Source organism: Dipodomys merriami, unplaced genomic scaffold, assembly GCF_024711535.1.
Source record: "Dipodomys merriami isolate MVZ:Mamm:240054 unplaced genomic scaffold, mDipMer1.0.p SCAF_1544, whole genome shotgun sequence".
Classification (NCBI taxonomy): domain Eukaryota; kingdom Metazoa; phylum Chordata; class Mammalia; order Rodentia; family Heteromyidae; genus Dipodomys; species Dipodomys merriami.
In genome coordinates, this window is record NW_027202876.1 from 106328 (window position 1) to 134101 (window position 27774).

The window sequence follows — 27774 nt, forward strand, 5'->3', positions numbered from 1 at the left end:
AGCTCACAGACTGTGCCCAGATCCTGAGTTCAAGGTCCAGGACTGGCAACAAACAGAAATACACAATAATTTGTGCAACCATCCAGTTAAAGCTGGTCACCCTCTTGTCTCCAACTGAACTGACATTCTTCCCTGAAAACGGGCTGGGGAGATGCTAACTTCTTGACTCTGCCAATGTGCTTGCATCACTGGATTCCGGCCACACCCCCATTCTTTCATGGTTCTTTCTGACCAATGGGATACAAGAATGGTGGCCACGCCCACATTCCATGCTGCCTGGTAGCACCGGGATTCCCAATGTTAGTTTACACCACTACAAGCAGTTGAGGAAGGTGAGGTGTTTGAGTGGTGAGGAAGAGACTCAAGGCGACTTCGGAGTATAGTAGGAAATTGAGAAGCCTGCCGGTGCCCCAGCTGCTTTCCCCCTTTCCCAAGTTTTGAGATTTCAAATATCAGGCAATGTCTCACTGCCAGCCCGATTAAAGCCCCAACCTGATCCCTGGACCTGGTTCTCTACTTTGGGCCCATTTGTCCACAAAACCACTGCCATCACTGCTGGCCCCACCTGGAGCAGCCTCCAGCAGCTTCTCCCAGCAGCACAGGTGAGTGGCCGCCCCCAAACCACCCCTGCTGAGGTCAGAACACCCTTGGAGGCACCATGACCCCTGCTTGTTTCCTCTCCCTGGCTCTGAGGAACCAACTTTCTGTCTTGGGCATTTCTAAAACAGAGACTCAATATATGGTCTGGCTGGGCTGGATCGAGGTTCTCCTATCTGTGACAGGTATGCTCTTCCAGGCCTGGTCCTCTGTAGTTGGGTTGGTAGACAGGTTGCAACATGCGCAGTCATCAATTTAGATGGCTTATCCCCAACTTTTATTCCACAGCAGCCGATTCTTGACCATAGGTAAAGCTCTGGGTAGGGCCGCAACCATCAGACCTCATTTTCCTCACAGGACAGTTGTTAGGAAACAAGGGATTTATACAGAGGGATCTGTGGAACATGGCTAGGCACAGAGGGAGCAGCCTACAGATAAGGTTCTCTGCAGTTCTGTGAGCAAATGACAAGAAGATACCTGGAAAGGGCTCAGATGAGGTCTTTTATTAATCATGCAACAGATGTGGGATTATGAAACAAAACATGGCTCTCTTTCATCATTAACCTATCCCCATATGGAAGGGGATCCTTCATTCTGTGGAGTTTTGCAGCTGGGGAAACCGAGGCACACAGAAGCCTGGTGACCTACTTAGGACTTCAACTTCACAGGAAGCTCAGCCTAACTTTGCTACGATGCTCCCTAAGACAATGGTTGTTATTCAGTAGACTTCTGGTGGTAGGAAGTCCACTTCTTGTCAGTCGTGGGGCTTGAACTCTGGGTCTGGGCACTGTTCCCGAGCTCCTCAGCAAAAGGCTAGCACTCTCCCACTTAATCCCACAGCACCATTTCTGGTTTTCTGGTGTTTTTTTGGATATAAGAGTCTCACAGACGTTCCTGCCGGGGCTGGCTATGAACCATGATTCTTGTATCTCAGCTTCCTGTGTAGTTAGGATTAGAGTTCTAAGCCACCAGCAACCTTCTTAATTGTAATTGTGACTTTTTTTCTCTCCCTCTTTCACAAGAAATGGTTGAATGGGTGCTGGAGGAGGGGGTTCGGCATCCACATGTGGCTAGAACCCAAGGTTGCCCTCTCATTCTGGAGGTGGGCTGTAGTTCAGGTGCTGTCTTGCTCAGCCTGTTGAAACAGCTCCATGAGATAAGCCCCTCTGTGCCCTGGCTAGACCATGACAGTTCTTCATTATCCATCCAGCCTTACTGGATTTATTGTATTGTGTTGCTTTCCACATCATTTCTAGCACCTGGCCAAAATTATGATACATAGTTACTGAATAAAAATGTAATGCCATCTTAAGAAAGTCATTTAGGGCTCTGGAAATGGGGCTTCATGGTACAGTGATTGCCTATCATGCATGAAACCCTGGGTTCAATTCCTCAGTAACACATAAAAAGAAAAATTCTGGAAGTGGTGCTGTGCCTCAAGTGGTAGAGTGCTAGCTTTGAGCAAAAAAAAAAGAAGAAAAAACCTCAGGAATAATTCCCTATCCCTGAGTTTAAGCCCCTGGACTGGCAAAACAAAAACAAAAACAAAAACAAAAACATTTAGTTAGTAAATGCAAAATAAAGAACCCATACTTGTAATATATAATTGCTCCTTCCATATTGACACTTGGCAATAGTCCCTAATTCATGTACTTATATTAGGAAACTGTGTTGAAAAAAAGTTTTGTTCATTAAGTCATAGCTATTAAAGCCACGAATGTGCTTAGATGTCAGGTGAAGATTAATTCTGGAAATTCAACGATTCCAGCATTTGGTATCGTCACTGCTAATCACAAAGAGAAGGGTAGTCTAAGTGTGATTTTGAAACCTTTTGGTCAGTTATGGCACCAAAAAGGCAGAGGGTAATTAAGTGTTGTGACAGAAGATAAAGAATAACTGCAGATGTAAGGAATAAATGATAGTAACTAAGGTATACCAGAAACTGTTCTAGAGAACCATTTTTGGTTATTGAAGAACTTGTTGTCAACTAGGCTTTACCTCATTGTCTATAGCATTCTAAATCTCTTAGGCTAGTTCTTAATCTCTGTGTGATAAAATGTATCTCCTTCTATGCTGTTGTTTCATAGGTGATCTCCTTTGCTTTCTAAAAATCACAGTCTTTCTATATTTCTCTATGAACATTATCTGATACTAAATTGACCTATACAGATGTCAGAGGATGCTAATGTAAGGGTCCCATAGCTCATGAGTCATTAATGTAACAAAATGGAAATAGAGGACATATTTATTGCTATGTCAATTTTTCTGAAAAGCTGCAATGTCATCATTTGGTTAAAATTTCCATTCATTGTCAACATAGTTTTATTCAGTGCACATAAATGCAAATATCTGCCAGGTGCTTCTTGTTTACACCTGTAATCCTAGACACTCAGGACGTTGAAACCAGAGGATTGTGGTTCAAATAAGCCTGATCAGTAAAGTCCATGAGATACTAATCTTCAGTTTACCACCAGAAACCCAGAAGTGGTGCTGTAACTAAAGTGGTAGTGCACTCAAGTTGAACTAAAGAGCTGAGAGACAGCGCCCAGGATCAGAGTTCAAGCGCCACAACCAATAAAAAAGGTGAAATATGACTTTTAACTTTCCGCAAAAGGAACGAAAAGATCAATAATCTTCCCAAGCAATACAAATAATTCCAAAATTATTCAGTGCACCTAATTTTGCTGAGTAATGTTATGGATTATTTGCTGGACATATTCTCTAAAAACAAATCGTTTAACTAGGGATACAGGTGGACCCATTGAAACAATGAGATGTACAAGTTCTAACGTCGAAAAAAGAACTTTACAACTTTGGTTGGGGGGAGGGAGGACCAGGAGGGGGGGAGGGGGTAGTATGGGAAGGGATGGGATGGGGAAAAAAAGAGGAGGAAACAATGCTTGATTAGAGATGTACTTGTTATCTTGCCAATGTAATTGTAACTCCTCTGAACGGTATGCTCACAATAAAAAAAGAAAAAAATTGTCAAATATTAGCTTTAAAATAAACTTCATCTAATATTTCACGTTGGAAAGAGAAGTCTATACAGTTGATGTCACTTGGCTTTCTTATTATCTTACTTCAAAGCCAACCCAGGCAAGAGAGTCTGTCAAACTCTTATCTGTAATTACACAGCAAAAAGCCAGAAGTGGAGTTTTGGTTCAAGCAGTAGAATACTAGATTTGGGGGCTGGTGGGCAGGAAAGAAAACTGTTCACGGACAGGGTCCAGCCTCTGGGTTCAAGCCAGAGAACCAACACACACTTAGCAAACAAGCAAATAAAAAAACCCCATATTTCATTGGAACCCTCTTAAAGAAGTACTGATCTGAGAAGAGGCTCTTTTTCCCGATTATACTCACTGGATGCTTCTTTGAAATCCTTCTTGCTCTGGAGAACTCAGAACTTAATTAAAGGAATTGATAAATGACTCCTGCAAGAAGATAAACATCTCAGGGGTGAAATATACATCGATAAGACTTTGAAACCTCCATGTCTTTGTTTCTTTGCAGTAGAACTTTTTTTTTGGGGGGGGGGGTTTCAGTCATGGGCCTGAATTCTGGGCCTGGGCACTGTCCCTCAGCTCTTCAACTCAAGGCTAGCCCTCTAACAATTGAGCCACAGCACCACTTCTGGCTTATTTTTGCTTACGTGGTGCTGAGGAATCGAACCCGGGCCTCGTGCATGCAAGGCAAGCTCTCGACCACTGAGCCGCCTTGCCAGTCCCTGGAGTAGAACCTGTTTAAAACAACGTTATTTCCTTTTGTTCTATGCTGGCCTTCAAATGGCACATTATTTCTTTTTTTAATTTATTTTTTGTGGTGAAAATATTGTACAGAGGGGTTAAAATTACTTGGGCAAGATAATGACTACATTTCTTATCAAGCATTGTAGCCTCCTCCTTTGTTCCCCTTCCCATCACTTCCCAGTCTCCCCCCAACCCCCACCTAATCCTCCCCGCTCCCGAATCAAAGTTGTAAAGTTCGTTTTCGACATGACAAATTGTATTTCTCATTGTTGAATTGGGTCCACCTGTATCCTTATTTAAACGACTTTTTTCCCTTTCACCTCCACAAATTATACCGACATCAAATACAGTGAAAGCAGGATTTATACTGTGGGGGAGGGACATACAAAGCAACAAAGAAATAATCTTATAAATGCGTTAGAAACAAATGCATGAAAGAAAAAAAACATTTAAATACATATCTGATGTTTCATTTTCCTAACTTCACATTACCTAACCTTTTCTGCTTGACTCATACATATACTAGATATTGCAAATAATGGAAACCATGGGACTTAGGTTTCTTTGGGGTTGGCTTACTTCACTTAACATAATTGTTTTCAAGACTTTCCATTTCCTACCAAATGGGGCAATGTCATTCTTTCTGATAGAGGCATAGAATTCCATTTTGTATATATTCAACATGTTCTTGATCCTTTCATCTATTTAAGGGCAACTGGGTTGGTTCCATATCTTAGCTATAGTAAATAAAGCTGCAATAAACAAAGTTGTGCTGGTGGCTTTAGTGTGGTCTTGTTTGTAAATATTTGGGTAAATGCCCAAAAGTGGGATTGTTGGGTCATAGGGGAGCTTTATGTGGAGTTTATTAAGGAACTTCCATACTGCTTTCCAAAGTGGTTGAACAAGTTTTCACTCCCAGAAAAAATAAAGTAAGGTTCCCATCTGTCCACATCCCCTCCAGCATCTCTTGTTATTAGAGTTCTTGATTATAGCCATTCTAACAGGGGTGAGGTGGTATCTCAATGTTGTTTTGATTTGCATTTCTTTTATGGCTAGGGAGGTTGAGCATTTCTTCATGAGGTTACTGACCATCTTTTTTTCTTCTTCAGAAAAGTTTCTCTTTAAGTCTTTCGCCTACTTAATCATATGGCAGATGTTTCTTTGAGGATTGGTTGTTGGCAGACTTAATTTTTTGAGTTGCAAGTATATTTTAGATAAGAGATCCTTGGCCGTTTTATGGCTAGTGAAGATCTTCTCCCAATACGTGGGCTTTCTATTGATATTGCTAGCTATGTCCTTTGCCATGCAGAAGCTCTGAAACTTCATGCAATCCCATTTGTCCAACCTTTCTTTGGTTTCTTGTGATTCTTGGTCTCTATTAAGAAAATTTCTGCCTGGACCAAGGAGACCTAGGTTTTCTCCTATTCCATCATGTAATGTTTTCAGAGTGTCTGCTTTGACTCCGAGGTCTTTAATCCATTGGAAGTTGATTCTGGTGCAGGGTGATATATAAGGTTCTAGCTTTAGTTTTCTACAAGTAGTTAACCAATATTGCCAGCACCATTTACTGAAGAGGCTGTCTTTCTTCCATTCTATTTTTTTAGCTCCTTATCAAAGATTAGATGGCTAGAGGTCTGTAGGTTCATTTCTGGGTTTTCAGTTCTATTCCATTAGTGCTGAGGTCTGTTCTTATGCCAGTACCAAGCTGTTTTGATTACTATGGCTTTATAGTAGAGTTTGAAATTTGGTATTGATATTCCTCCAGCAGCATTCTTACCGTTGAGTGGCGTTTTTGCTATTCGGGGTCTTTTACTGTTCCATATGAATTTTTGAATTGCCTCTTCTATATCCTTGAAGAATGAGGGTGGAATTTTGAGAGGTATCTCATTAAATTTGTAGAGAGCCTTGGGAAGTTTTGCCATTTTCATGATGTTAAGCTTTCCAATCCAAGGGCATGAAAGTTTATGCCATTTTCTAGGTTCTGTTTGATTTCTGTTTTCAAGTTTTTAAAGTTTTCATCATAGCGGTCCTACACTACTTTGGTTATGTTAATTCATAGGTATTTTATTTTTTGTGGGGCTATTACAAATGGAGTTGCTTTCTTAATTTCGGCCACACTTTTCTCATTGTTGGCATACAGGAAAGCCATTGATTTTGGGGGGTTAATTTTTTACCTTGCTACATTGCCAAAGTTTTGAATCAGCTTGAGTAATTTGGGAGTGGAGTCTATGGGATTCTTTAAATACAAGATCATGCAATCTGCAAAGAGGGAGAGTTTTATTTCTTCTTTCCCTATTTAGATTCCCTTTATGTCTCTATCTTGTCTTATTGCTGTAGCTATGCATTCTAATATACTAGATTGAAGAGAAGTGGAGAGAGTGGACATCCTTGTCTTGTTCCTGAGTTGAGAGGAAATGGCTTCAGTTTTTCACCATGAAGTATAATGCTGGCTGTAGGTTTGTCATATACAGCCTTTATTGTATTGAGGAATGTTCCATGATTCCTAATTTTTCCAAATCTTCATTATAAAGGGGTGTTGGATCTTCTCGAATGCTTTTTCTGCATCTATTGAGATAACCATGTGGTTCTTATCCTTCCTCCTGTTGATGTGATGAATAATATTAATTGATTTGCGTATATTGAACCACTTTTGCATCCCTGAAATAAATCCTGCTTGAAGGAGTTATATAATTTTTTGGATGAATTCTTGAAGTCGATTGACCAAAATTTTGTTGAGAAGTTTTGAATCAATGTTCATCAAAGAAATGGGTCTTTAGTGCTCTTTCTTTGATGAGTCCCTGCCTGGTTTTGGGATGAGGGTTATGATGGCTTCATAGAATGTGTTCAGTAGTGAACTTTCTCTTTCAATTTCATTTAAGTTTGGAGGAGTATTAGTGTGAGCTCTGCTTTGAAGGCCTTGTATAATTCTGCTCTAAAACCCTCTGGTCCTGGACTTTCCTTAGCTTGGAAGTCTCTTATTGCTGTTTCAATTTCAGTGCTTGATATGGGCCTGTTAGGATGGTTTGATTCATCTTGATTTAGATTTGGCATGTCAATAATTGCTAGGAAAAGAGCCATTTCTGCCAAGTTCTCAAACTTATTAGCATAAAATTTTGAGAAGTTTTCCCTTATAGTATTCTAAATCTTGGTGGTTTCTGTGGTGATGTTTCCATTCTAATCTCTGAGTTTATTTATTTGGGTGTGTTCTCTTCTTTTTCTGATAAGATTTGCTAAGGGTCTCTCAATTTTGTTAATTTTTTCTAAGAACCAACTCTTTGTTTTGTTGATTTATTCTATAGTTTTTTTGGATTCTAATTCATTTAATTTTGATTTAATTTTAATTAATTCTTTCTGTCTGTTGGATTGGCATTTATCTGGCTGCTCTTTTTCAAGGATGTACAGATGTCTCATTGAATTGTTAGTTTCAGATCTCTTCAATTTGTTTATGTAGGAACTCAGAGCTATAAACTTGCCTCTGAGTTCTGCCTTTGCTCTGTCCTAGAGGAGCTGGTAATTTGTGTGCTCATTTTTTTTGAATAGCATGAACATTTGAATTTCCTTCCTTATCTCTTCTATGACCCACTCGTGATTCAGCCGAGTGTTGTTGAGCAGCCATTTGTTACAGGAATTTCTTTGGTGGCTTTTGGTGTTGAGTTCTAATTTTATTCCCTTGTGGTCAGAGAGAATGCAAGGAATAACTTCAATGTTTCTGAGTTTGGACCAGTTTTCTTTGTGGCCTAAAATGTGGTCTATTTTAGAAAATGTTTAATGTGTTGCTGAGAAAACCGTGTATTCTGATGCTTCGGTAGATGTCTGTTAAATCTAGTTGATCTATGCAGCTGTTTAGATCTGTGGTTTCTTTGTTGAGTTTTTACCGAGTTGATTCATCTAGTGGGGAATGTGGTGTTTTAAAATCCCCAACAATTAATGTCTTTGGATCTCTGTGGGATTTTAGGGAAAGTAATGTTTCTTTGGATAAATTTGTGTGATGCTTTGTTTGGCGAATAAATATTTAGAATTATAATATCCACCTGAAGGAGAGATCCCTTAATTAGTATGTAGACACCTTCTTTATCTCTTCTCACTAATTTTAATTTGAAGTCTATTTTATCTGCTCTAAGGTTTGCAACTCTGTCTGTTTATGGGGTCTGTTTGCTTGGTAGATTTTGTTCCATCCTTTAACATTAAAAATGTGTTTGTTTTTATGGCAAGATATGACTCCTGCAGGCAGCAGATAGAAGGATCTTATTTTTTAAATCCAATTTTACAGTCTATGTCGCTTAATTGGAGAGTGAAGTCCGTTAATGTTGAGAGATAGGACTGAGAGTTACTTGGAAGTTCCTGCCATGTTATCCACCTTCTTGGGTTCTGCGAAAACTGGGTTCTTTCTATGGTTCTTGGATTCTCATTTTGGGTGCAATTTCTTGGCCTTAACTGTGGTCTTGTTGGTTTTCTATGTGTAGGACATCTTTAAGAATTTTTTGTAGGGCTGGTTCGGTGGAAAGTTATTCTTTCAATTTTTCTTTGCTATGGAAGTTTTTTATTTGGCCTTCAGTTATGAAGGAGATTTTAGCTGGGTACAGTATTCTTGGTTGATAGTTGTTTGTTTTTAGGGCATGGCATACATCATTCCAGGCTCTTTTTGCTTTTATTTTCTCTGCTGAGAAATCTGAGATGATTCTAATTGCTTTCCCTTTATAGGTGATTAATCATTTCTCCTTGACAGCTTTAAGAATCTTTTCCTTGTTCTGAGTTGATCCTGTGTGGATTATAATGTGACAGTGGGATGTACTATTCTGGTCTTGTCTATTTGGGGTTCTAAAAGCTTCTTGTAACTGAAGAGCCCTATCTTTTTCCATGTTTGGGAAGTGCTCTGCTAGGATCCTGTTAAACAAATTTCCTCGACCATTAACTTCTCTTTCTAGGTGCTCCTCTACAGCCATTATCCTTAGATTAGGCCTTCTGATGGTGTCTTCCAAGTGTTGGATAGATCTACCATATTTCTTGGACTTGTCTTGGATGGTTGTATGCTCTTTCTCTGTAATATCTAGGCTGTCTTCAATCCCGAGATTCGATCTTCTGCATGGTCTAAACTGCTGTCAAGAATTTCTACTTCGTTTTGTATTTCTTTTCCTTATAATTGGTCAGATTTGATGGCTTCAAATTCTTTGTTGAAATTTTTTTTTAGATCTTGTATGAACTTCTTCCTTAGTTTGGTGTTCTGTGTTTATTTTCAAATCACTTAGTTGACTGGTTATTGGTTCCTAGGACTCCCATTCATTCTGTTGTATTCCATTCAGCATTCCCTTTGTGGTCTTCCTGACTTTCTTCAGCTCTTTGTTAATGGATCCCATGAACGCTTTCAATGATCTTTGTGTATTTTCATCCTGCCCTCTCAATTCCTGTATTACTCTTGGATTGGTTTCCTCACGTTCTTGCCATTCCTGTAGTTTTCTTTGAGTGTTCTCATCCTGTTCACGCCATTCCTGCCTTTTTCTTTGAGTATGCTCAAGCTGCTCACGCAAATTTTGTATCAGTTTTTGTGTAGCTTCCTCATGCTCATGATTTTCCTGTATAAACCTTTGGATTGCCTCCTCTCTCTCCCTATCACGCTTATACAGAGTCTTTTGTGTGTTTTCAATCTTTTCTTGCATTGACCTTTTGTTTTTCTCCATTTACCTTTTGTTTGCCTCCTGTCTCTCCCTATCACATTCATACAGAGTCCTTTGTATGTTTTCAATATTTTCATTAATTATGTTTGCCAGCAGTGTTTGTAGAGCTATTTGGTAACTCTCCTCTGGATTATTCATTATCTGTTCTGTCCCTGGTTATCATGAGTGGGAGTGGAGATACCCGGACTTGCCATTTTTCTTGTGGTTTTCTGCCTATTCTGCCCATTTGGGATGAAAATAACACCAGTTTTGTGCTGGAACACTAACTTAAGACAAGCATCAACCAAAGTCCCTATTTGCACAGTCAATAGTCTGCAGATACAATCTAGTTCAACAGATACATCTATTCAACATCAAACAACTATATATTAATGGGCTACAAACCGCAAAAGGAATTTGGTAAGCTAGAAATTATTAGGTTTAGGGAGAGATGTGGGTAAAAAAGAGGAATAGAGTGATGTGGGAAGGCACAGGGTGAGTTAACTTAAGTCCTAATCTCAAAGCAGGAAATAGGCTGGATAGGATGAAAGTACAGAGAGAGAAAAAGAAGAAAGAGAAAGGAAAAAAGAGAACAGAAAAAATAGAACAGTAAAAATTAAATATATTATGCAGAAACAGAAACAATCTATTAAGAGAAAAACATGAATATGAGAGAAGGGGAGGGAAATAAAGGAGATGTGAAAAATTTAAATATAAACTTACTTAAAATATTATATAGGTATAAAGAAGTAGTATTGCTATTAAGGAACTTAAGTCTAAGAGGTTTTGAATTGAGTAATAAATTTGTGGATTAAGTGTGTACACAATGGGTGATAAGGCCTAATAATCGACTACAGGTTTGTCTGAGGATGTGCAGAACAACAATTAAGTAACATAAAGAAGAACCAAGGAGAAGAAAATGTGAAAAGGATAAGAAAGAAAGAAAAAAGATCAGAAGTTCAGTAGAGCTAAACAAAAACAAAAGGTAATTTAAAAAAATAGAAAGAAAGAATGAAAGAAAAACGCGCGCACACACATACATACAGCTAAAATAAAAATTATAACAGAAAAAAATTTACTAGAAAACTTTTTTTTGAAAAAAGGTAATAATAAAAATTTAAAAAAGATTTAGAAAAAATGGGGTCCGGGAACATACTGTACAGAGGGGTTACAATTACATGGGCAAGACAATGAGTACATTTCTTATCAACCATTGCACTCTCTTCTTTTCTTTACCCTTCACATCCCTTCCCAGCCTCCCCTCGCCCCCTTCATCCAATCCTCCCCACGCAAACAAAATAGTAAAGTTCGTTTTCGATATGACAGCTTGTACTTCTCATTGTTAAAATGAGACCACCTGTATCCTTAAACAACTTGTTTTTCACTTTCTCCTCCACAAACTATACCGACATCAAATATAGTGAAAGTTGGGGTTATACTGTGTGGCAAGGACATACAAATCAACGGTTAATAATCTTATAAATGCCTTAGAAACGAATGCATTAAAGGAAAAAAACATTTAAATACATATCTAAGGGTTCATTTTCCTAACATCAATTATCTGACCTTTTCTGCTTGACTCATACATATACTTGATATTGCAAATAAGGGAAACCATGAGATCTATGTTAATTTGGGCTTGGCTTACTTCACCTAATATAAATTTTTCCAAGACTTTTCATTTCCTAACAAATGGGGCAATGTCATTCATTCTGATGGAGGCATAGAATTCCATTTTGTATATATACCACATTTTCTTGATCCATTCATCTACTGAGCGGCATCTGGGTTGGTTCCATAACTTGGCTATGATAAATAATGCTGCAATAAACAAAGTTGTGTGGTAGCTTTAGTGTGGTCGTGTTTGTAAATATTTGGGTAAATGCCCAAAAGTAGGATTGATGGGTCATAGGGGAGCTCTATGTGAATTCTTTTGAGAAACATCCATATTGCTTTCCAAAATGGTTGAAAAAGTTTACACTCCCACCAAAAATGAAGTAAGGTTCCCTTCTGTCCACATCCCCTGAGCATCTGTTGTTTTTACAGTTCTTGATTTTTGCCATTCTAACTGGGTTGAGATGGTATCTCAATGTTGTTTTGATTTGCATTTCTTTTATGGCTAGAGAGGTTGAGCATTTCTTCATGGGTCTATTGGACATGCTTCTTTCTTCTTCAGAGAAGTTTCTCTTTAAACCTTTGGCCCACTTATTTATAGGGCATTTGCCTCTTTGAGGATTTGTTGTTGGGGGATTTAATTTTTTGGGTTCCAAGTATATTTTAGAATAACACCCTTGTCCGTTTTATGGGTAGTGAAGATCTCCGAATACGTGGGCTTTCTATTGATATTGCTAGCTATGTCCTTTGTCATGCAGAAGCTGTGCAACTTCATGCAATCCCATTTGTCCAACCTTTCTTTGATTTCTTGTTTTTCCATGTTTTTATTAAGAAAATTTCGGCCTGCGCCAAGGAGACCTAGGGTTTCTCCTATTCCATCCTGTAATATTTTAAGAGATTCTGCTTTGACTTCAAGGTCTCTGATCCATTTGGACTTAATTCTGTTGCAAGGTGTTTTATAAGGATCTAGGTTTAGTTTTCTACAAGTAGTTAACTAATTTTGCCAGCAACATTTATTGAAGAGGCTGTCTTTGTTCCATTCTATTGTTTTAGCTCCCTTATCGAATATTAGATGGCTATAGGTCTGTAGGTTCATTTCTGGGTTTTCAGTTCTATTCCATTGGTCCTGAGGTCTGTTCTTGTGCCAGTACCAAGCTGTTTTGATTACTATGGCTTTATAGTAGAGTTTGAAATTTGGTATTGATATTCCTCCAGCAGCATTCTTACCATTGAGGAGCGTTTTTGCTATTCAGGGACTTTTATTTTTCCATATGAATTTTTCGATTGCCTCTTCTATATCCTTGAAGAATGACGTTGGAATTTTGATAGGTATGGCATTGAATTTGTAAATAGCCTTGGGAAGTATTGCCATTTTCACGATGTTAATCTTTCCATCCAGGAGCATGGGAGGTTTTGCCATTTTCTAAGTTCTGTTTTGATTTCCTTTTTCAAGATTTTAAAGTTTTCATCATAGTGGTCCTTCACTTCTTTGGTTATGTTAATTCCTAGGTATTTCATTTTTGGGGGGAGCTATTACAAATGGAGTTGCTTTCCTAATTTCAGCCACACATTCTAATTGTTGGCATACAGAAAAGCCATTGATTTTTGGGCATGAATTTTATACCTGCTACTTTGCCAAAGTTTTGAATCAGCTTGAGTAATTTGGGAGTGGAGTCTATGGGATTCTTTAAATACATGATCATGTCATCTGCAAAGAGGGAGAGTTTTCCTTCTTCTTTCCCCATTTGGATCCCCTTTATGTTTACATCTTTTCTTATTGCTGTAGCTAGGCATTCTAATATACTAGATTGAAGAGAAGTGGATAGAGTGGACATCCTTGTCTTGTTCCTGAGTTAAGAGGAAATGGCTTCAGTTTTTCACCATGAAGTATAATGCTGGCTCTAGGTTTGTCATATACAGCCTGTATTGTATTGAGGAATGTTCCATGGATTCCTCATTTTTCCAAAATCTTCATCATAATTGGTGTTGCATCTTCTCGAATGCTTTTTCTGCATCTATTGAGATAACCATGTGGTTCTTATCCTTGCTCCTGTTGTAATGAATAATATTAATTGATTTGCGTGTATTGAACCAGCTTTGCATCCCTGAAATGAATCTTGTTTGATCGTGGTGTATGATTTTTTGGATGAATTGTTGAATTTGATTGGCCAAAATTTTGTTGAGAAGTTTTGCATCAATATTCATCAAAGAAATGGGTCTTTAGTACTCTTTCTTTGTTGAGTCCCTGTCTGGTTTTGGGATGAATGCTATGATGTCTTCATAAAATGTGTTTGGTAGTGAACTTTCTCTTTCAATTTCATTGAAGAGTTGGAGAAGAATTGTTGTGAGCTCTGCTATGAAGGAGGAAAAAAAAATTTTTATAAAAGGTGCAAAAAAATTGAAAAATTTTTTTTTATTTTCTTTGGGAGGGGTGGGGAAAATCCTGTAACTCCCTTGTTTCCGTAGCCAACCTCTTTTTGCATTCTTTGGTCTGCTTGTGGTGTTTGAATTTCCTGTGGCTTGGTTGGTTTCTTAAGTCAGTTTTTTAACAGGCAGAAAAATGCTCTGCTTAACCCAGGATTTTGTGATCTTCTTCCCAGGCTTGTTCAATGGGAGGGAGATCTGCTTGAGTGTCACAAAAGAGGGAGATGGCTTTTTCCTCAAGTTTGGAGATGCTGTGATGAGGCTAGGTTCTGTGTAGGGTTGAGGCCTTTCAGCAAATAGTAGCTTTTCCCAGGGGTTAGTTTGTGAGAAACTCACAGAGCCCAGCCGGTAGCCACTCTCAGGGTTTATGTTTACTAAATTTCAATTGATTGTCAAGGCTGCTAAAGGGAGGGGCAGCCTCTGGCTCCAATTATCCAGTGAAGAAAGCCATTCCTTGGGCTGGCACCTGTGCTGGGTGACTTTTCTCTGGTTGGAGTTGAGTCTGGCAGGTCACTTTAGGTTCTTGTGACCTGCTAAAAGTCTCTAGTTTTCTTCCAATGCCTGAGTTGAAGCTAGCAGCTCCACAAAGCTTTGTCAGTATCCAAGATGGATATCTCCAGTACTGGGGGGGGGTGGCCTTCCCTCCTCTGCTTGCTGAGAAGGAGTGAGGATATTAGGCCTCTACTCATGCAGTGTCTTGGTCCCTGGGTCATCTCTGGTCTGCGAACTACAGGATGACGATGTCTGCTCTTTGTCAGTTCTTGCTGGTGTTGAGTAGAATCTGCTTGCCCACCGCGTCTGGCTCCTTCGTCCCAGCCTCTCTGTTTCAGGTATGGTGGGTACGGCTGCCGCTGCCACAGCTTCTGCAGCAGTGGCATCTCCTGGCAAGTGCTCTGATCTGTCTTTTTGCCTGGATTTTCCCTCTCTGGCCTAACTCTTTGTCCTCTGATGGCAAACTTGGTGTGATTCTCTGGCTTAGGACTGTTCACTGGAACTCTAAATCTGCTTTCTATGTGAGAGCTTGTTTAGCCTTCAGCTTCTCGCTTCTCCTCCACCATCTTCCAGGAACTTCCCGGTAAATTATTACTTTCTGTAATACTCTCAACTAGAATTTACAGAAAAGTCATGTATGAGTCAAACACACTAGAAAAAGTCAGGGAAAGAGTTTCCTTCAAGCCTTTGGATTCATTTCTTTTTTTATTTTTTATTGTAAAGATACTATACAGAGGTTACAGTTAGATGAGCAAGGTAATGAGTACACTTCATATTGAGTATTGTTACCCTTTGCATTGTTTTCCCCCTACCATCCCTTCACTCCCTAGGTTCCCTGAAGTTCTTTTTTTTTTAAATTGTGGTTAAGTGATTACATAATTTCACCATATAGTGGACTATTGATGCTCATTTAAAATCACAATTTCATTTTAACTTTCCTGGAGCGAATTGTCTATCACAGTCTATAATATATAACAGTGTACACTATACACCATACATATGATCAGCAGCATCGGGATTTTTAGTAGTGGTTCGACCAGATGAGTGGGAGTTCTTTGTTTCTTAAGTCCTGTTAATTTTGTTGTACCAACTAACATTTTGAATTTCGCATCAACTTATCAGGGAGACCATATACCGTTTGTCTCTATGCTCTTGGCTTACCTCGCTCAACATGATTCCTTCTAGCTCCATCCATTTCCCTCCAAATGTCATTATTTTTCATTTTCTAATGGCTGCATAATATTGCTTTGTTTATAGATACCACAATTTTTGGATCCATTCATCTGTGATGGGTCATCTGGGTGGTTTCCATATCCTAGCTATTGAGATCAGTGCTGCAATGAACATGGAGGTGCACGTGTCCTTGTATATTGGTTCCTGTTGTTCAGGGTAGATGCCTAGAAGTGGTATGACTGCGTCGTAAGGGAGGTTCAATTTTAGTTTTCTAAGGACCTTCCAGACTGCTTTCCAAAGTGGTTATATAAGTGTACATTCCCACCAGCAGTGTATAGGGTTCCTCTTCCTCCACATCCCCTCCAGCATTTGTTGTTGGCTGATTTGTGGATGTGAGACATTCTGACTGGGGTAAGGTGGTATCTCAGCATTGTCTTTATTTGCATTTCCTTCAGCACCAGGGATGATGAACATTTCCTCATGTGCTTCTTTGCCATTTTTATTTCTTCATCTGAGAAGTCTCTCTGTAGTTCCCTTGCCCATTTAGTAATTGGTTTGTTAGGCTTGGGAGGGATTAGTTTCCCTGTATATAATGGATGTTAGCCCCTTGACTGATATGTTGCTGGTAAATATTTTTTCCCAATTAGTTGGTTGTCTTTCTAGCTTGGTTGCGATAGATTTAGCTGTGCAGAAGCTTTTTATTTTAAGGTAGTCCCATTTGTCGAGTCTCTCTCCAATTTGTTGTGTCCCTGGGACTCTGTTCAGGAAAGTCCTTCCTGTGCCTATTAGTTCAAGTGTCTCTGCAGTGTCCTGCAGTGGTTTTAGAGATTCAGGATTAATGTTAAGGTCTTTAATCTATTTTGAGTTGATGTTGGTGCATGGTGATAGGCTGGGGTCCACTTTTAGTTTTCTGCATGTGGCCACCCAGTTTTCCCAGCTCCAATGGTTCAAAAGGCTGTGTTTCTTCCATTGTATGTCTTTTGTTCCTTTGTCAAATGTCAACTGACTATAGGCATGTGGATTTATTTCTGGATCTTCTATTCTATTGATCTTCGGGTCTGTTTTTGTGCCAGTACTATGCTGTCTTTGTTATTATGGCTCTATAGTAGAGTTTGAAGTAAAGCATGGACATCCCTCCCTTGTTGTCTTTATTCCCTAGAATTGTTTTGGCTATTCTAGGTATTTTGTGGTTCCATATGAATTTTTGGACTTTTTCCTGTATTTCAGAGATGTACATCATTGGGATTTTAATAGGAATTGCATTGAATTTGTATATTAATTTGAGCAGTATTGCCATTTTCACTATATTGTCTGCCTTTCCAAGAGCATGGGAGGTCTTTCTATTTCCTAGTGTCTTCTGCAATTTTGTTCTTTAACTTTTTATAGTTTTCATTAAATAGTTCTTTTACATCTTTGGTTAGATTAATTCCTAAATATTTTATTTTTGGGGCAGTTATTGTGAATGGGATTGCTCCCTTTACTTCCCTCTCTTCTTGTACATTGTCAGTGTACAGGAAGGCAACTGATTTTTGTGGGTTTGATTTTTATCCTGCTACTTTGCAGAAGTGATTTATGTTTTCTAAGATTTTGGGGATGGAGTTTTTGGGATCCTGAAGGTATAGTATCATGTCGTCTGCAAAAAGGGATAGTTTAACTTCTTTCCCTATGCTGAACCCTTTAATGTATTTTTCTTGCCTTATTGCCCTGGCTAAGGGTTCCAGGACTATATTGAATAGGAGTGGAGACAGTGGGCATCCTTGTCTTGTTCCTGATTTTAGGAGAATTGGTTGTAGCTTTTCCACATTAAGTATAATATTGGGTATTGGTCCGTCATAAATGGCTTTTATTGTTTTAAGAAATGTTTCTCCTATTCCTATTTTCTCCCGAGCTTTTAGCATGAATGAATGTTGAATTTTACGAAAGGCATTTTCTGCATCTGTGGCGATAATCATGTGATTCTTGACCTTGGCTCTGTTGATGTGTTGGATTACATTTATTGACTTACATATGTTAAACCATCCATGCATGTCTGGGATGAAGCCTACCTGGTCATAGTGTATGTTTTTTTTATGTGTTCCTGGATTCTGTTATCTAGAATCTTAAGGGTCTTTGCATCTGTGTTCATCAAGGAAATTGGCCTGTAATTCTCTTTTTGTTTGGGTCTTTGCCTGGTTTGGGGATGAGTTTGGGACAGCTCCCTCCTTCTCTGTTTCTCTGAAGAGCTTGAGGAGTATGGGTATTAGTTCTTCTTTAAAGGTCTTATAGAATTCTGCTGTGAATCCATCTGGCCCTGGGCTTCTTTTGTTGGAAGACTTTTGATAGCTTCCTGTATTTGTTGTAGGATATTGGCTTATTTAACTGGTTTATTTCTTCTTTGCTCAGTTTGGGCAACTTGTATTTCTCTAAAAATGCTTCCATTTCTGCCAGGTTTTCTTCCTTTAGGGATTATAACTTTTGAAAGTAGTCTGTTAGGATTGTTTGGATATCTTGGTTACGTATTGTGATTTTTCCCGTGGAATCCTTAATCCTGTTAATATAGGTTTGCTCTCTTCTTGTTTTAATTAATCTTGCCAATGGTCCATCAATTTTGTTTATTTTTCAAAGAACCAGCTTTTTGTTTGGTTAATTTTGGCTATAATTTTCTGATTTTGTAATTGGTTAACCTCTGCTCTTAATTTGGTTATCTGGCTCCGTATATTAACTTTAGGTTCTATTTTTTCTTGTATTTCTAGCTGTTTTAATTGCAACATTAGATTATTTACTTGGTCTGTCTCCATTCTCTTGATGTGGGCACTGAGGGCAATAAATTTGCCTCTCAGGGCTGCTTTTGCTCTGTCCCACAAGTTTCTTTGTGAAGTGTTTTCATTGAGTTGTAGGAAATGTTTTATTTCTTCTCTGATCTCTTCCATTACCCAGGCATTGCTAAGGAGTGTACTGTTCAATTTCCATGTATTAGAGAAATTTCTGCAGTATGCTTTGTTATTGAGAACTAGCTTGATTTCAATGTGGTCTGATAGGATACAGGGTATTATTTTGATCCCGTTGTATTTGCTTAAGTTCCTTGCATGAACTATGATATGGTCTATTTTGGAGAAAGTTCCATGAGCTGCTGAGAAGAATGTGTACTGTGTTGTTTTAGGGTGAAATACTCGGTAGATGTCAGTTAATTCTGCTTGAAGTACGGCCTCAATTAATTCAGTAGCTTCTTTGCAAATCCTCTGGTTGGTAGACCTGTCCTTTGGTGAGATTGGTGTGTTAAAGTCTCCTAGTATTATCGTATTGGGATCTATTTTATTCTGTAAGTTTGAGAGTATTTGTTTAACATATCTGTGTGCACCAATATTTGGGGCATATAAGTTGATGATGGTAATACCTCCTCTTGGATTGTTCTCGGTATTAATATGGAGTGTCCGTCCTTATCTTTCTGAACTGATTTTAAGGAAAAGTCTATTTTGTCATATATCAGGATAGCTACACCTGCTTTCTTCCTGGGGGCATTTAATAGGTAGATCCTTTTCCAACCCTTTACTCTGAATTTGTTTGTATGTTTGGCTGAGAACTGGGTCTCCTGAAGGCAACAGATCGATGGGTCATGTTTTCTGATCCAGTCTGCAGTTCTTTTTCTTTTGAGTGGTGAATTAAGCCCATTAATATTAAGAGAAAGTATAAAGAGATGCATTGTTGTACCTGTCATTCCCTGTTTTCCTGAGTTTTTCTTCTTTTCTTTCCTCCTGTGCTTGCTCAGTTAGACTGATTAATGCCTGTCTGGGTGCAGGTCCCAGTTCCTGGTTTCTTTCTTCAGGTTGTGTCTCCACTCTTAGTATTCTTTGTAATCCTGGCTTAATGTTTATGTATTCATTTAGTTTTTCTTTGCTATTAAAAATTTTCAGTTCTCCAGCGAATGTGAATGCTAGCTTTGCCAGGTATATCAGTATGGGTTGGCAGTTATTGGCATTCAGGGCTCGTATGGTACTTTCCCAGGCCTTTCTTGCATTCAGTGTTTGTGTGGAGAGATCTGCAATGATTCTAATTTTTTCCCCATTGTTGTATAGCTCCTTCTTCATTTTTGCTGCATGAAAGATTGTTTCCTTATTATTCAGATCTATCATTTTTACTATAATGTGTCTAGAAATGTTTCTCCTGGGATCTTGCTTGTTGGGTGTTCTATATGCTTCTGTTATGTAGGTAAGATGTTCTTTTTTGAGGTGGGGACATTTTTCACCAATAATCTTGTTGAATAGGTGTTGCATTCCCTTGCTCTGAAATTCCTCACCTTCGTCCACTCCAATTATATGAAGGTTAAATTTCTTGGCATTATTTTCTTTCTCTTGAATTTCCCTTTTGCTTAATTTGAGTGATTTTTCCATATCTGTCACTTTTTGTTCCAGTTGGTGTATTCTGTTTTCTGTATCTGACACTCTACATTCCATTTCATTCACTCTGCTGATCGTGGCTTCTATTGTGGTTTGTATGGAGGAAATGGATTCCTTTATGGATTCGATGTTGGTTCTCAAACTATTGATCTCACCTCTTAATGAGGTATGTACTACCTATAATTTGGCATTTATCTCACTTCTTACTGAGGTTTGTGCAGCCTCTATTTTTGCATGCAACTCCTGTTTGAGATCTTGTATGTCTTTTGATAGCTCATCCTTGTGCTCTTTCAATTACTGGTCTATTTCTCGCTTTATTTCTTGAGTCATAGCCTCCAGCATACCTTGGATGTAGTTTTTTTCTTAAATTCCTGTTTTGCTCCCACTGGGGCTCTCCCTGTGTGGCTGCTGGCTATTGAGGATAGCTTGCTATCCTGGGTAGTGATAAACCTTGTAATTTTTCTCGGTGATTTTCTCATGGGGTTCAAGGATTATTGGAGACTAATCTGCAATTTTATTTTGGTGTGTCTGTCTTTGCTTGGTTGCTGATTCTGCATTGGTAGATAGAGTCTGTACCTGGTCTGGGTTCTGTTGGGGGCGTACCTCCATAGGTACCTCCATAGGGTCTGACCTACATAGGATTCTCAGCTCTCTGCTTTAGATCGCTGGCAATTCCCACCTTTGGAAGGGATGAGCACCCTAGACTGCTTCTGTTTGTTCCTACGTGTGCTCTTGGCAAGATCGGATGCTCTGGATGCACTCTCCCAGATGCTGGATTCGGCTATGGGCTCCTGATGTTTTTGTTTGTTTGGTTGGTTGGTTTTTTGGGGGGCCGGTTGTGGGCTTGAACTATAGGTTTGGTTGCTGTCCTTCAGCACTTCATCTCAAGGCTGGCACCCTACCATTTGTACCACAGCACCACTTCTGACCTTTTCTGCTCATGTGATGCTGAGGAATCGGATCCAGGGTCTCATGCGCCCAAGACTATCACTCTAATGCTGAGCCACCTTACCAGCCTGAGCTCCTGCCTACTATCAGGTGCTGGTGGCCTGTGTTGCCCAATCCCAGCCTAGAGTATATGAGTTGGGTTTTGGTGGGGTTTTGGCTTCTCTTGTGCTGAGTCTCCAGGTCTTTTGTTGTCACAGGTGTGCTTCCCAAGGGGTGCAGTTCCCTGTTTTTCATCCCTCTGCTGAGGCATATGCTCAGTTGGGAGGTATTGGTTGTGTTGTTCAGGTACCGGATTGCCAGGCCTGGTTCTGGCCCCCCACCTGGTGCATGCTGGTTAGGCCTGTGCTGCTGTGTATACCACCTAGTTTATGCAGCCTGGGGTACACAGTTTACATTTCTTCTACAGTTGATTGTCTTGACCCAGGGGCGCTGTTCCTGGCTTGGGTGTTTAAGCTCCCTTCCAGTGGTGATCTTGCTCTAGCCTGGCCAGCAGAATGTGCTCCAAGGGCCAGTGGAGCTGTCGAACAGTTCCCAATTTTATTGGGTCCTGTGGTCAGGGTGTTGGGGTAGGCAGTCTGGGTCAGGGCCTGGGGATTCCCTTCAGCTCTGGTCTCCTTGAGGGATACACTGTCCCCTTTGGGGTATTCACCCTGGAGCTAGTTGTTTCAGTGTGGTGTAGGTTGTCAGTCGTTGTTGCAATCTGAGTTCAGTTGGGGTGGTTGCGGGCTAGGCTGGGCGGTGGTGGCTCTTTTGTCTCTGCTTCTTTCGAAGCTGTCGGATCCACAGTGTCCACACTCAGGCGGCTTCTGCTCGAGTTATGTGCATGCAGCTCCCTGTGTCTCTGGGACCCTGGCAGCCCCTGCCAGGTTGTCCCAATCGGCGGGTCTGACATCGGTACCTCAGGCATCTTCTGCATGAGTGATCTGCAGGCAACCCTCTGTGTCTCTGGGACCCCGGTGGCCCCCACTGGGTCATCGCAATCAGCGGGTCTGACACCAGTACCTCAGGTGGCTTCTGTGCTATCTGCAGACAGCTCCCTTTGTTGCACTGCTGGTGCCAGGCAGCTTTGGTGGGATGGAGCTTCTTTGCTTGGATGGAGAGTGAGGGGTGGGGGTGGGATCATCATGGAGACTCCCAGCTGGTAGGTTTCTCTATTTGTGGTGATCAGAGGGTCTGTGAACTGGTACCTCAGGAAGCTTCTGCACGGGTGATCTGCAGGCAGCCCCCTGTGTCTCTGTGACTCCAGCAGCCCCCTCCGGGCCGGCTGGCCATGGCTTGGCAAGCTGCCTTGTGGCCAGTGAATGTTGGGGGAGGGGTCTTCGCTTTTCTCTGTTCTGAAATTCTTATTTTCCTCTCTGTCTTTTTATTATTTTCCACCTCCTGTTTTTCTCTGAGTGTTTGTCTTTTTGTTGTTGTCGGTCTCTTAGGGAGATTAAGCATTGGAACTCGAACTCTCTTTTTGGTTGGGGAGAGCTTTGGTATTTCCCTACTGCCTTGTCGCCATCTTTGTGCTTTTCTCATACAGTAAAAAGGAAATCACAAGTTAACTTGAACTTTGTCAATCCTCTGTATTCCATTCTCCTCCTAGGATCAGTTTCCACATCCAGTAACAGTTACTTCCAGGAACAATCGATGGTGATGCTTGAGGTATAATGAATGTTTTCTAGCTTCACCGAAATAACACAAGGACACCTTTGGACCTGAGGTAACACGTGTTTCAGAGACAACTTAGTAAAGAGAAAATAACATTTATATTGCTTATAAATACATTATCCATGAGTATATTGAGTTCAAACTTTGTAAGTCCTCTGTAAATTAAGGCGAATTTTAAATGGGGAGAAGGTTCTCAGATCATTTTTTTAATGAGTGTATGTGCTGCACATTATTTCCCAAGTGTACATGAGTTAACAGTAGGGGAATCAATAGCAATAATAGGAAAAAGAGAAGTTCTGTGTTTAAGTTTAAGGGTTCATTACGCTATAGAAGACTGTACAAATAAGACAATATTGAAACAATAAAGCCAAGTCTAGTATGTAGATTTATGAAAGTGATATAGGGAAATCATTACTCCTACGTGGAACACGAAGTATGAGGCCACTCTCTTTCTAAATCACGCTTGTTAATCACGCAAATTTGTAGAAAGTAGAATGGAAGAATAATTCTGTTTACAATGCAAGTCAGATATAAGAGCATGGACTTAACTGGAAAAAAAGTCCATCTTGAGAGAGCAGGGATTATACGAGCCATGAACTGGTGGATAAGATCACATTTGTTTTCTTTCCTTTACTTATATATTTTTTGTTGGTAGTTGTCTTGGCACTTGAACTCTGGTCCTGGGCTCTGTCCCTCTGCTATTCAGCTCAGGTTAGTATCCAGCCTGGGCAGAACAGTCTTTGAGATACTATTTATAATTAATGAGCCAAAAGCTGTATTAGAAGAATGGCTCAAGTGATGGAATACCAGTCATGAGCAAGATGGCTGAATAAGAGCTTGAGGCTTTTGCATACATACGTACAAACATACACATAAACACAGAGGCACTTATATGTGCACACACAAATATAAAAATGAAGCAATTCTCAGAATATGTAGAAAAGTTAGGAAACAATAGATAATATGTCCTCAGTAAGACTAGAATCAAGTGATAATTTTTAATGTTAGAAAGTTCTCAAGTGAATTTTCTTCAAAAAAGTTTAAGAAAATTACATAGATAGGGACCGGAGACAGTAAGAGAGTCAAGTAATCATTATGAAAGGGATCGGATCCATGGAGGAATGAGTCAGAGACCCCACAGGTGTATCTGAAAATGATCATATCCTCTGTGAAATGTTAGAACACCTTTTAAAATAGTACATGAACAGTCTGAGCAGTCTAGTGGATGATATGACTGGAGAAGTTCAGAATTGCTAGTCTGTATCTAGATTAAATAAACCAATGTGATACAAGCCTAGAATTCTAGCACTCAGACTGACAGGACATTAGAAACTGGAATTACATAGTGATACCTTCGCTGGACCAGGCAGTATAATTTTGTCTCAATAAAAGAAACGAAACAAGAAAGAAATACGCAATTGGTAGTTTGGGCTAATTTTGTCATTATGTGTTGAGAAGTCGTTTCCTATTGAAATGCAACTCATATATAATCCTCAGTTGTGCTTTTAAATGCTCTCTTCATTACAGAACACTCCTAGATGCAAAATGGCTCATGATTTCCATCCAAAATTTGAAAAAGTAAGTAATCTTCATTCTGTTAGATTCCAAGGAAAGGATGAAGGATTACAAAAGCTTAAGCCTAGCGATATAGCAAACTTCGTCTAATGTAGGACTTTATAGATCTTGCTAAATTAAAGTTTAGATTTAAAATATATATTTTGGTTTTGTTTGTAATTTCATATTCTATAGGATACTACAAAATTCTTTTTAAGTAGAGGGTTTAATTGACAAATTTACAAATGTTTCCTGCATTCTATTTGCCTAGAATATACTTTCAAGGGATCTATATTTAGAACTCTGTTAATAGATATTTCAAACAGTTTATTTATAAAATGATGTGAATAATGTAGACAGAGTTGCCAACAATGGATGATATTAATTTATAAATTTAGAAAAAGAGCAATTTTTTGAGGCTTTGGTATCACATTGTATGAAGAGAATAATTATGTGATTTCTTTCTTCTACCTGTATGTAATACAGGAAGCAATTTCCTTAATTACATGTCTCTGTATACAATGAGAAAAATGCTAGGTTTGGGGTTTGTTTTTGTTTTTGTTTTATTGGTTTGTCCTAGGAGTTTAAATCTGGGCCTGGACACGGTCTCTGAGGCTGTTTATGCTCAAGGCTTGTGCCCTACCACTTCAACATCACTACCACTTGTGTCTGGCTTTTGCTGAGAAGTTTATTGGAGATAAGAATCTAGGGAACCTTCCTGCCTAGGTGGGCTTTGAAATGTAATCTTCTGATATTAGAATCCTGTTTATCTATGATAGTTATAAAAGTATAAATATAAATAATATTTGCAAGAATACCAGTGGAGGAAAAATGATGCAACCCAGTTTTTTTGTGGTGCTTTTTCCAGAACACGTAGGGCATCACATTAGCAGAGGTGTAGTATTTTTTCACAATGGAGATAAGCTATTCATGACGTGAATTAAGGGAATTTCGAGGTGCACCCTACAAGTTGGAAACCGTTGGTCTAGGATGACTTTATTGCATAAACCTTGGGATTGATGGTCATAGAAGTAATAGCTTAATTCTGATAAACAATTGCTTACTCTTGAAGAATTAATTATAACTGATGTTTCAAAGTTTTATACTATACCAGAATGTGGCAATTTTTCTGTTGATTTCTCTATCTGTAACACCCCATTGGAAAATGTACCTATAGCAGGATTTCATAACATGCAAAAAAATACTATTTTGAATCTCTCAGGTATGGAATGTTCATTATTTCAAAATGAGTAGTTATTAGTCAGAGGAATGTTGAAGACCACATATATTCTGTCCTCTTAACAACTTATTTACTTTTAAAACTTCTGGGTTTCTGTAAAATTAACGTGTTTTCTGTTTTAGTATGAGAAAGTACTAAATTTATTTTTTTTCAAAATATTGGCAAGTATATTGTGAAAATATTGTCCAGTTGGACAACATTCAAGTGGATGGCCCTGTGATTAAAAATGGGTAATTAATTCAAATTAGATGTCAAATAGTACTGATTTTTAAAAAGTTACTACATAAATAATAATATTTACTATACCAATACAGTGAAATTTTATTTCATGCAGCTTATTTTTTAAATTTAATTTTAATGTCAAAGTGATGTTCAGTGGGGTTACAGCAATTGTAAGCTAGTGAATACACAACTTTTCAAACTTGTTACCCCCTCTCTCATTTTTCTCTCAGTTTTACTTCACCCCAATACGCCTCACAAGTTGTAATGTACATTTCCAACTTATTGTCTTGTGAGTATTGCTATTGCATTGGTTTGCCCTTTGTCCTCTGTCTCGCCATTTTGTTGTTCCTGTTCCCTTCCCTAATTAAGGTAAATGTATGCACAATTGACAGGGTACCAAAATCAAATACAGCAAGGGATAAACCATAGAGGAAAATCCCAAAGAAAATAGAAATCACATTGTACATTAGAAACCACAACTGCTAATAAATGACTCTGTTTCCATAGCTTGGAGTTCATTTTGCTCAACATCCGCTCATATGATCATATACATGCATAACGAAGCCACTGGAAAATGATAGATTCATGGACAGCATATCAGGAAAAAACATATTAACTGTTTTTATGGTAAATTTGGAATTAGGATTGGTGAATTCGCGATTCTGATAAAGGAATTTCAAAAAAGTTTAAAAATTTATGACAGGTAAATTTTAATTGTTCAAACTTTTTCACAACTAAGCCTATTAAGAAAATTTTAAATTACCTGGAAAAATAGTGTTTCATGTAAAGAAATCCATAGAGACTTAGCTGAGAAGGAGCAATGTGAGTGAAGATGGCTCTTCACAAACCTCACAAACCTTGCTGTAAATCATGTAGGTTCCCTTGAGAATTGTCCTTAACCAGGAAAAATACTCTTACTGTGTAAAAACAAGGTTGTAGTGGTATTTACACTCAAAGTTTTTTAAAAAAAATAAGAAATTAAAATTTGTGAATTGACTTCAATTACCAAACAGTAATTTCCTGAAAAAGATAATTTGGTTCAAATTATTTAGGGAGAGAATGTCCTCCACAATGATAGAAGGTATTGGGTTTACACTTTTCTGTTTGTAATACTTTCCACAATGTCTTTCCTCGTGAAGCAGTGGAACACAGAAAAAAATTTGATTGGATACTTCAAACCAATTATTTCTCATTTCTAAGTAGCTCAAAAATATAATATCCTTATTAACATGAGATAGTGAAGACCTATCTAATTACATAAGCCAAAAACTTTTGAGATCAGAAAAGAATTGGGAAAATTGAAAAGGTAAGCAAACGCGTTCTTAGAAGCCCTAGCTAAGCATATTGGCTTCTGCAGTGGTGGGAGGCCAAAATTTTTTGATATAGATTGTCTTAATGTTGTTGCTACCTAAAGTGATTTTAGAGTCTATTTGGTTCAGTGTATTGCAGAACAAATTGAAGACATGAAAATAAATTCCACATCCAAATAAAAGAGTTTTGAAAGAGAAACCATGAAGATATAGCAGTGCGGGAGGCCTTATAGTCCTTCAGCTTTACCAGACCTGAACCCAAGAAGCTATGATTAATTGGAAATCACTCAAGAGCTAAGAGGGGAACTGAGAAGTAGGACATAAAAGTATTGACTTTGTAACAGACACTGTAATCCAAGGAATGTGTGATTTAACTCTATTCTTCTTCATACATCTTGTTGAGCAAATGCAAGACCATGAGAAAAATAATCTATTGAAATAATTCTGCAAAGAATAACTTCACTGTTCTCGATATGGAATCTAAAGAGAGTCTTAAGGGAGAAGATAGAAGTGGAGTATTCTTCAGTTTCTTCTAAGCATCTTGTTAGAAAATATATATATCTTTGAGGTTAGAAGTGATTGAAGCAAAAAGTGGTGGAGTATTTATTTTTGTTTTATTTTTAATATTTAATGCCCTAAACTTATTCTAATCTACTGCCGTGCAAGAACTGGGTTACAATATCAAGTAAAGCTAAACAAACAAATGAAGAGTTCTCTGGTGTTCCTCAACCCCAGATGATTCACCTTTGAAACTGGAGGTCTCCTTTCTTAGGTCTG

At 38.7% G+C, this 27774-nt stretch overlaps 1 long non-coding RNA gene across 2 annotated transcripts; it reads left to right on the plus strand.

Annotated features, from left to right (window-relative positions):
• Positions 1 to 366: 366 nt before the first annotated feature.
• Positions 367 to 27774, plus strand: LOC138827365 (uncharacterized). 2 transcript variants are annotated; one of them, XR_011372053.1, is made up of 5 exons: positions 367 to 602; positions 22607 to 22723; positions 24199 to 24249; positions 26195 to 26390; positions 27127 to 27774. It is a non-coding gene; the product is annotated as an uncharacterized lncRNA (long non-coding RNA). The 2 variants fall into 2 exon arrangements; XR_011372054.1 differs by lacking the exon at positions 367 to 602 and adding an exon at positions 10821 to 10979.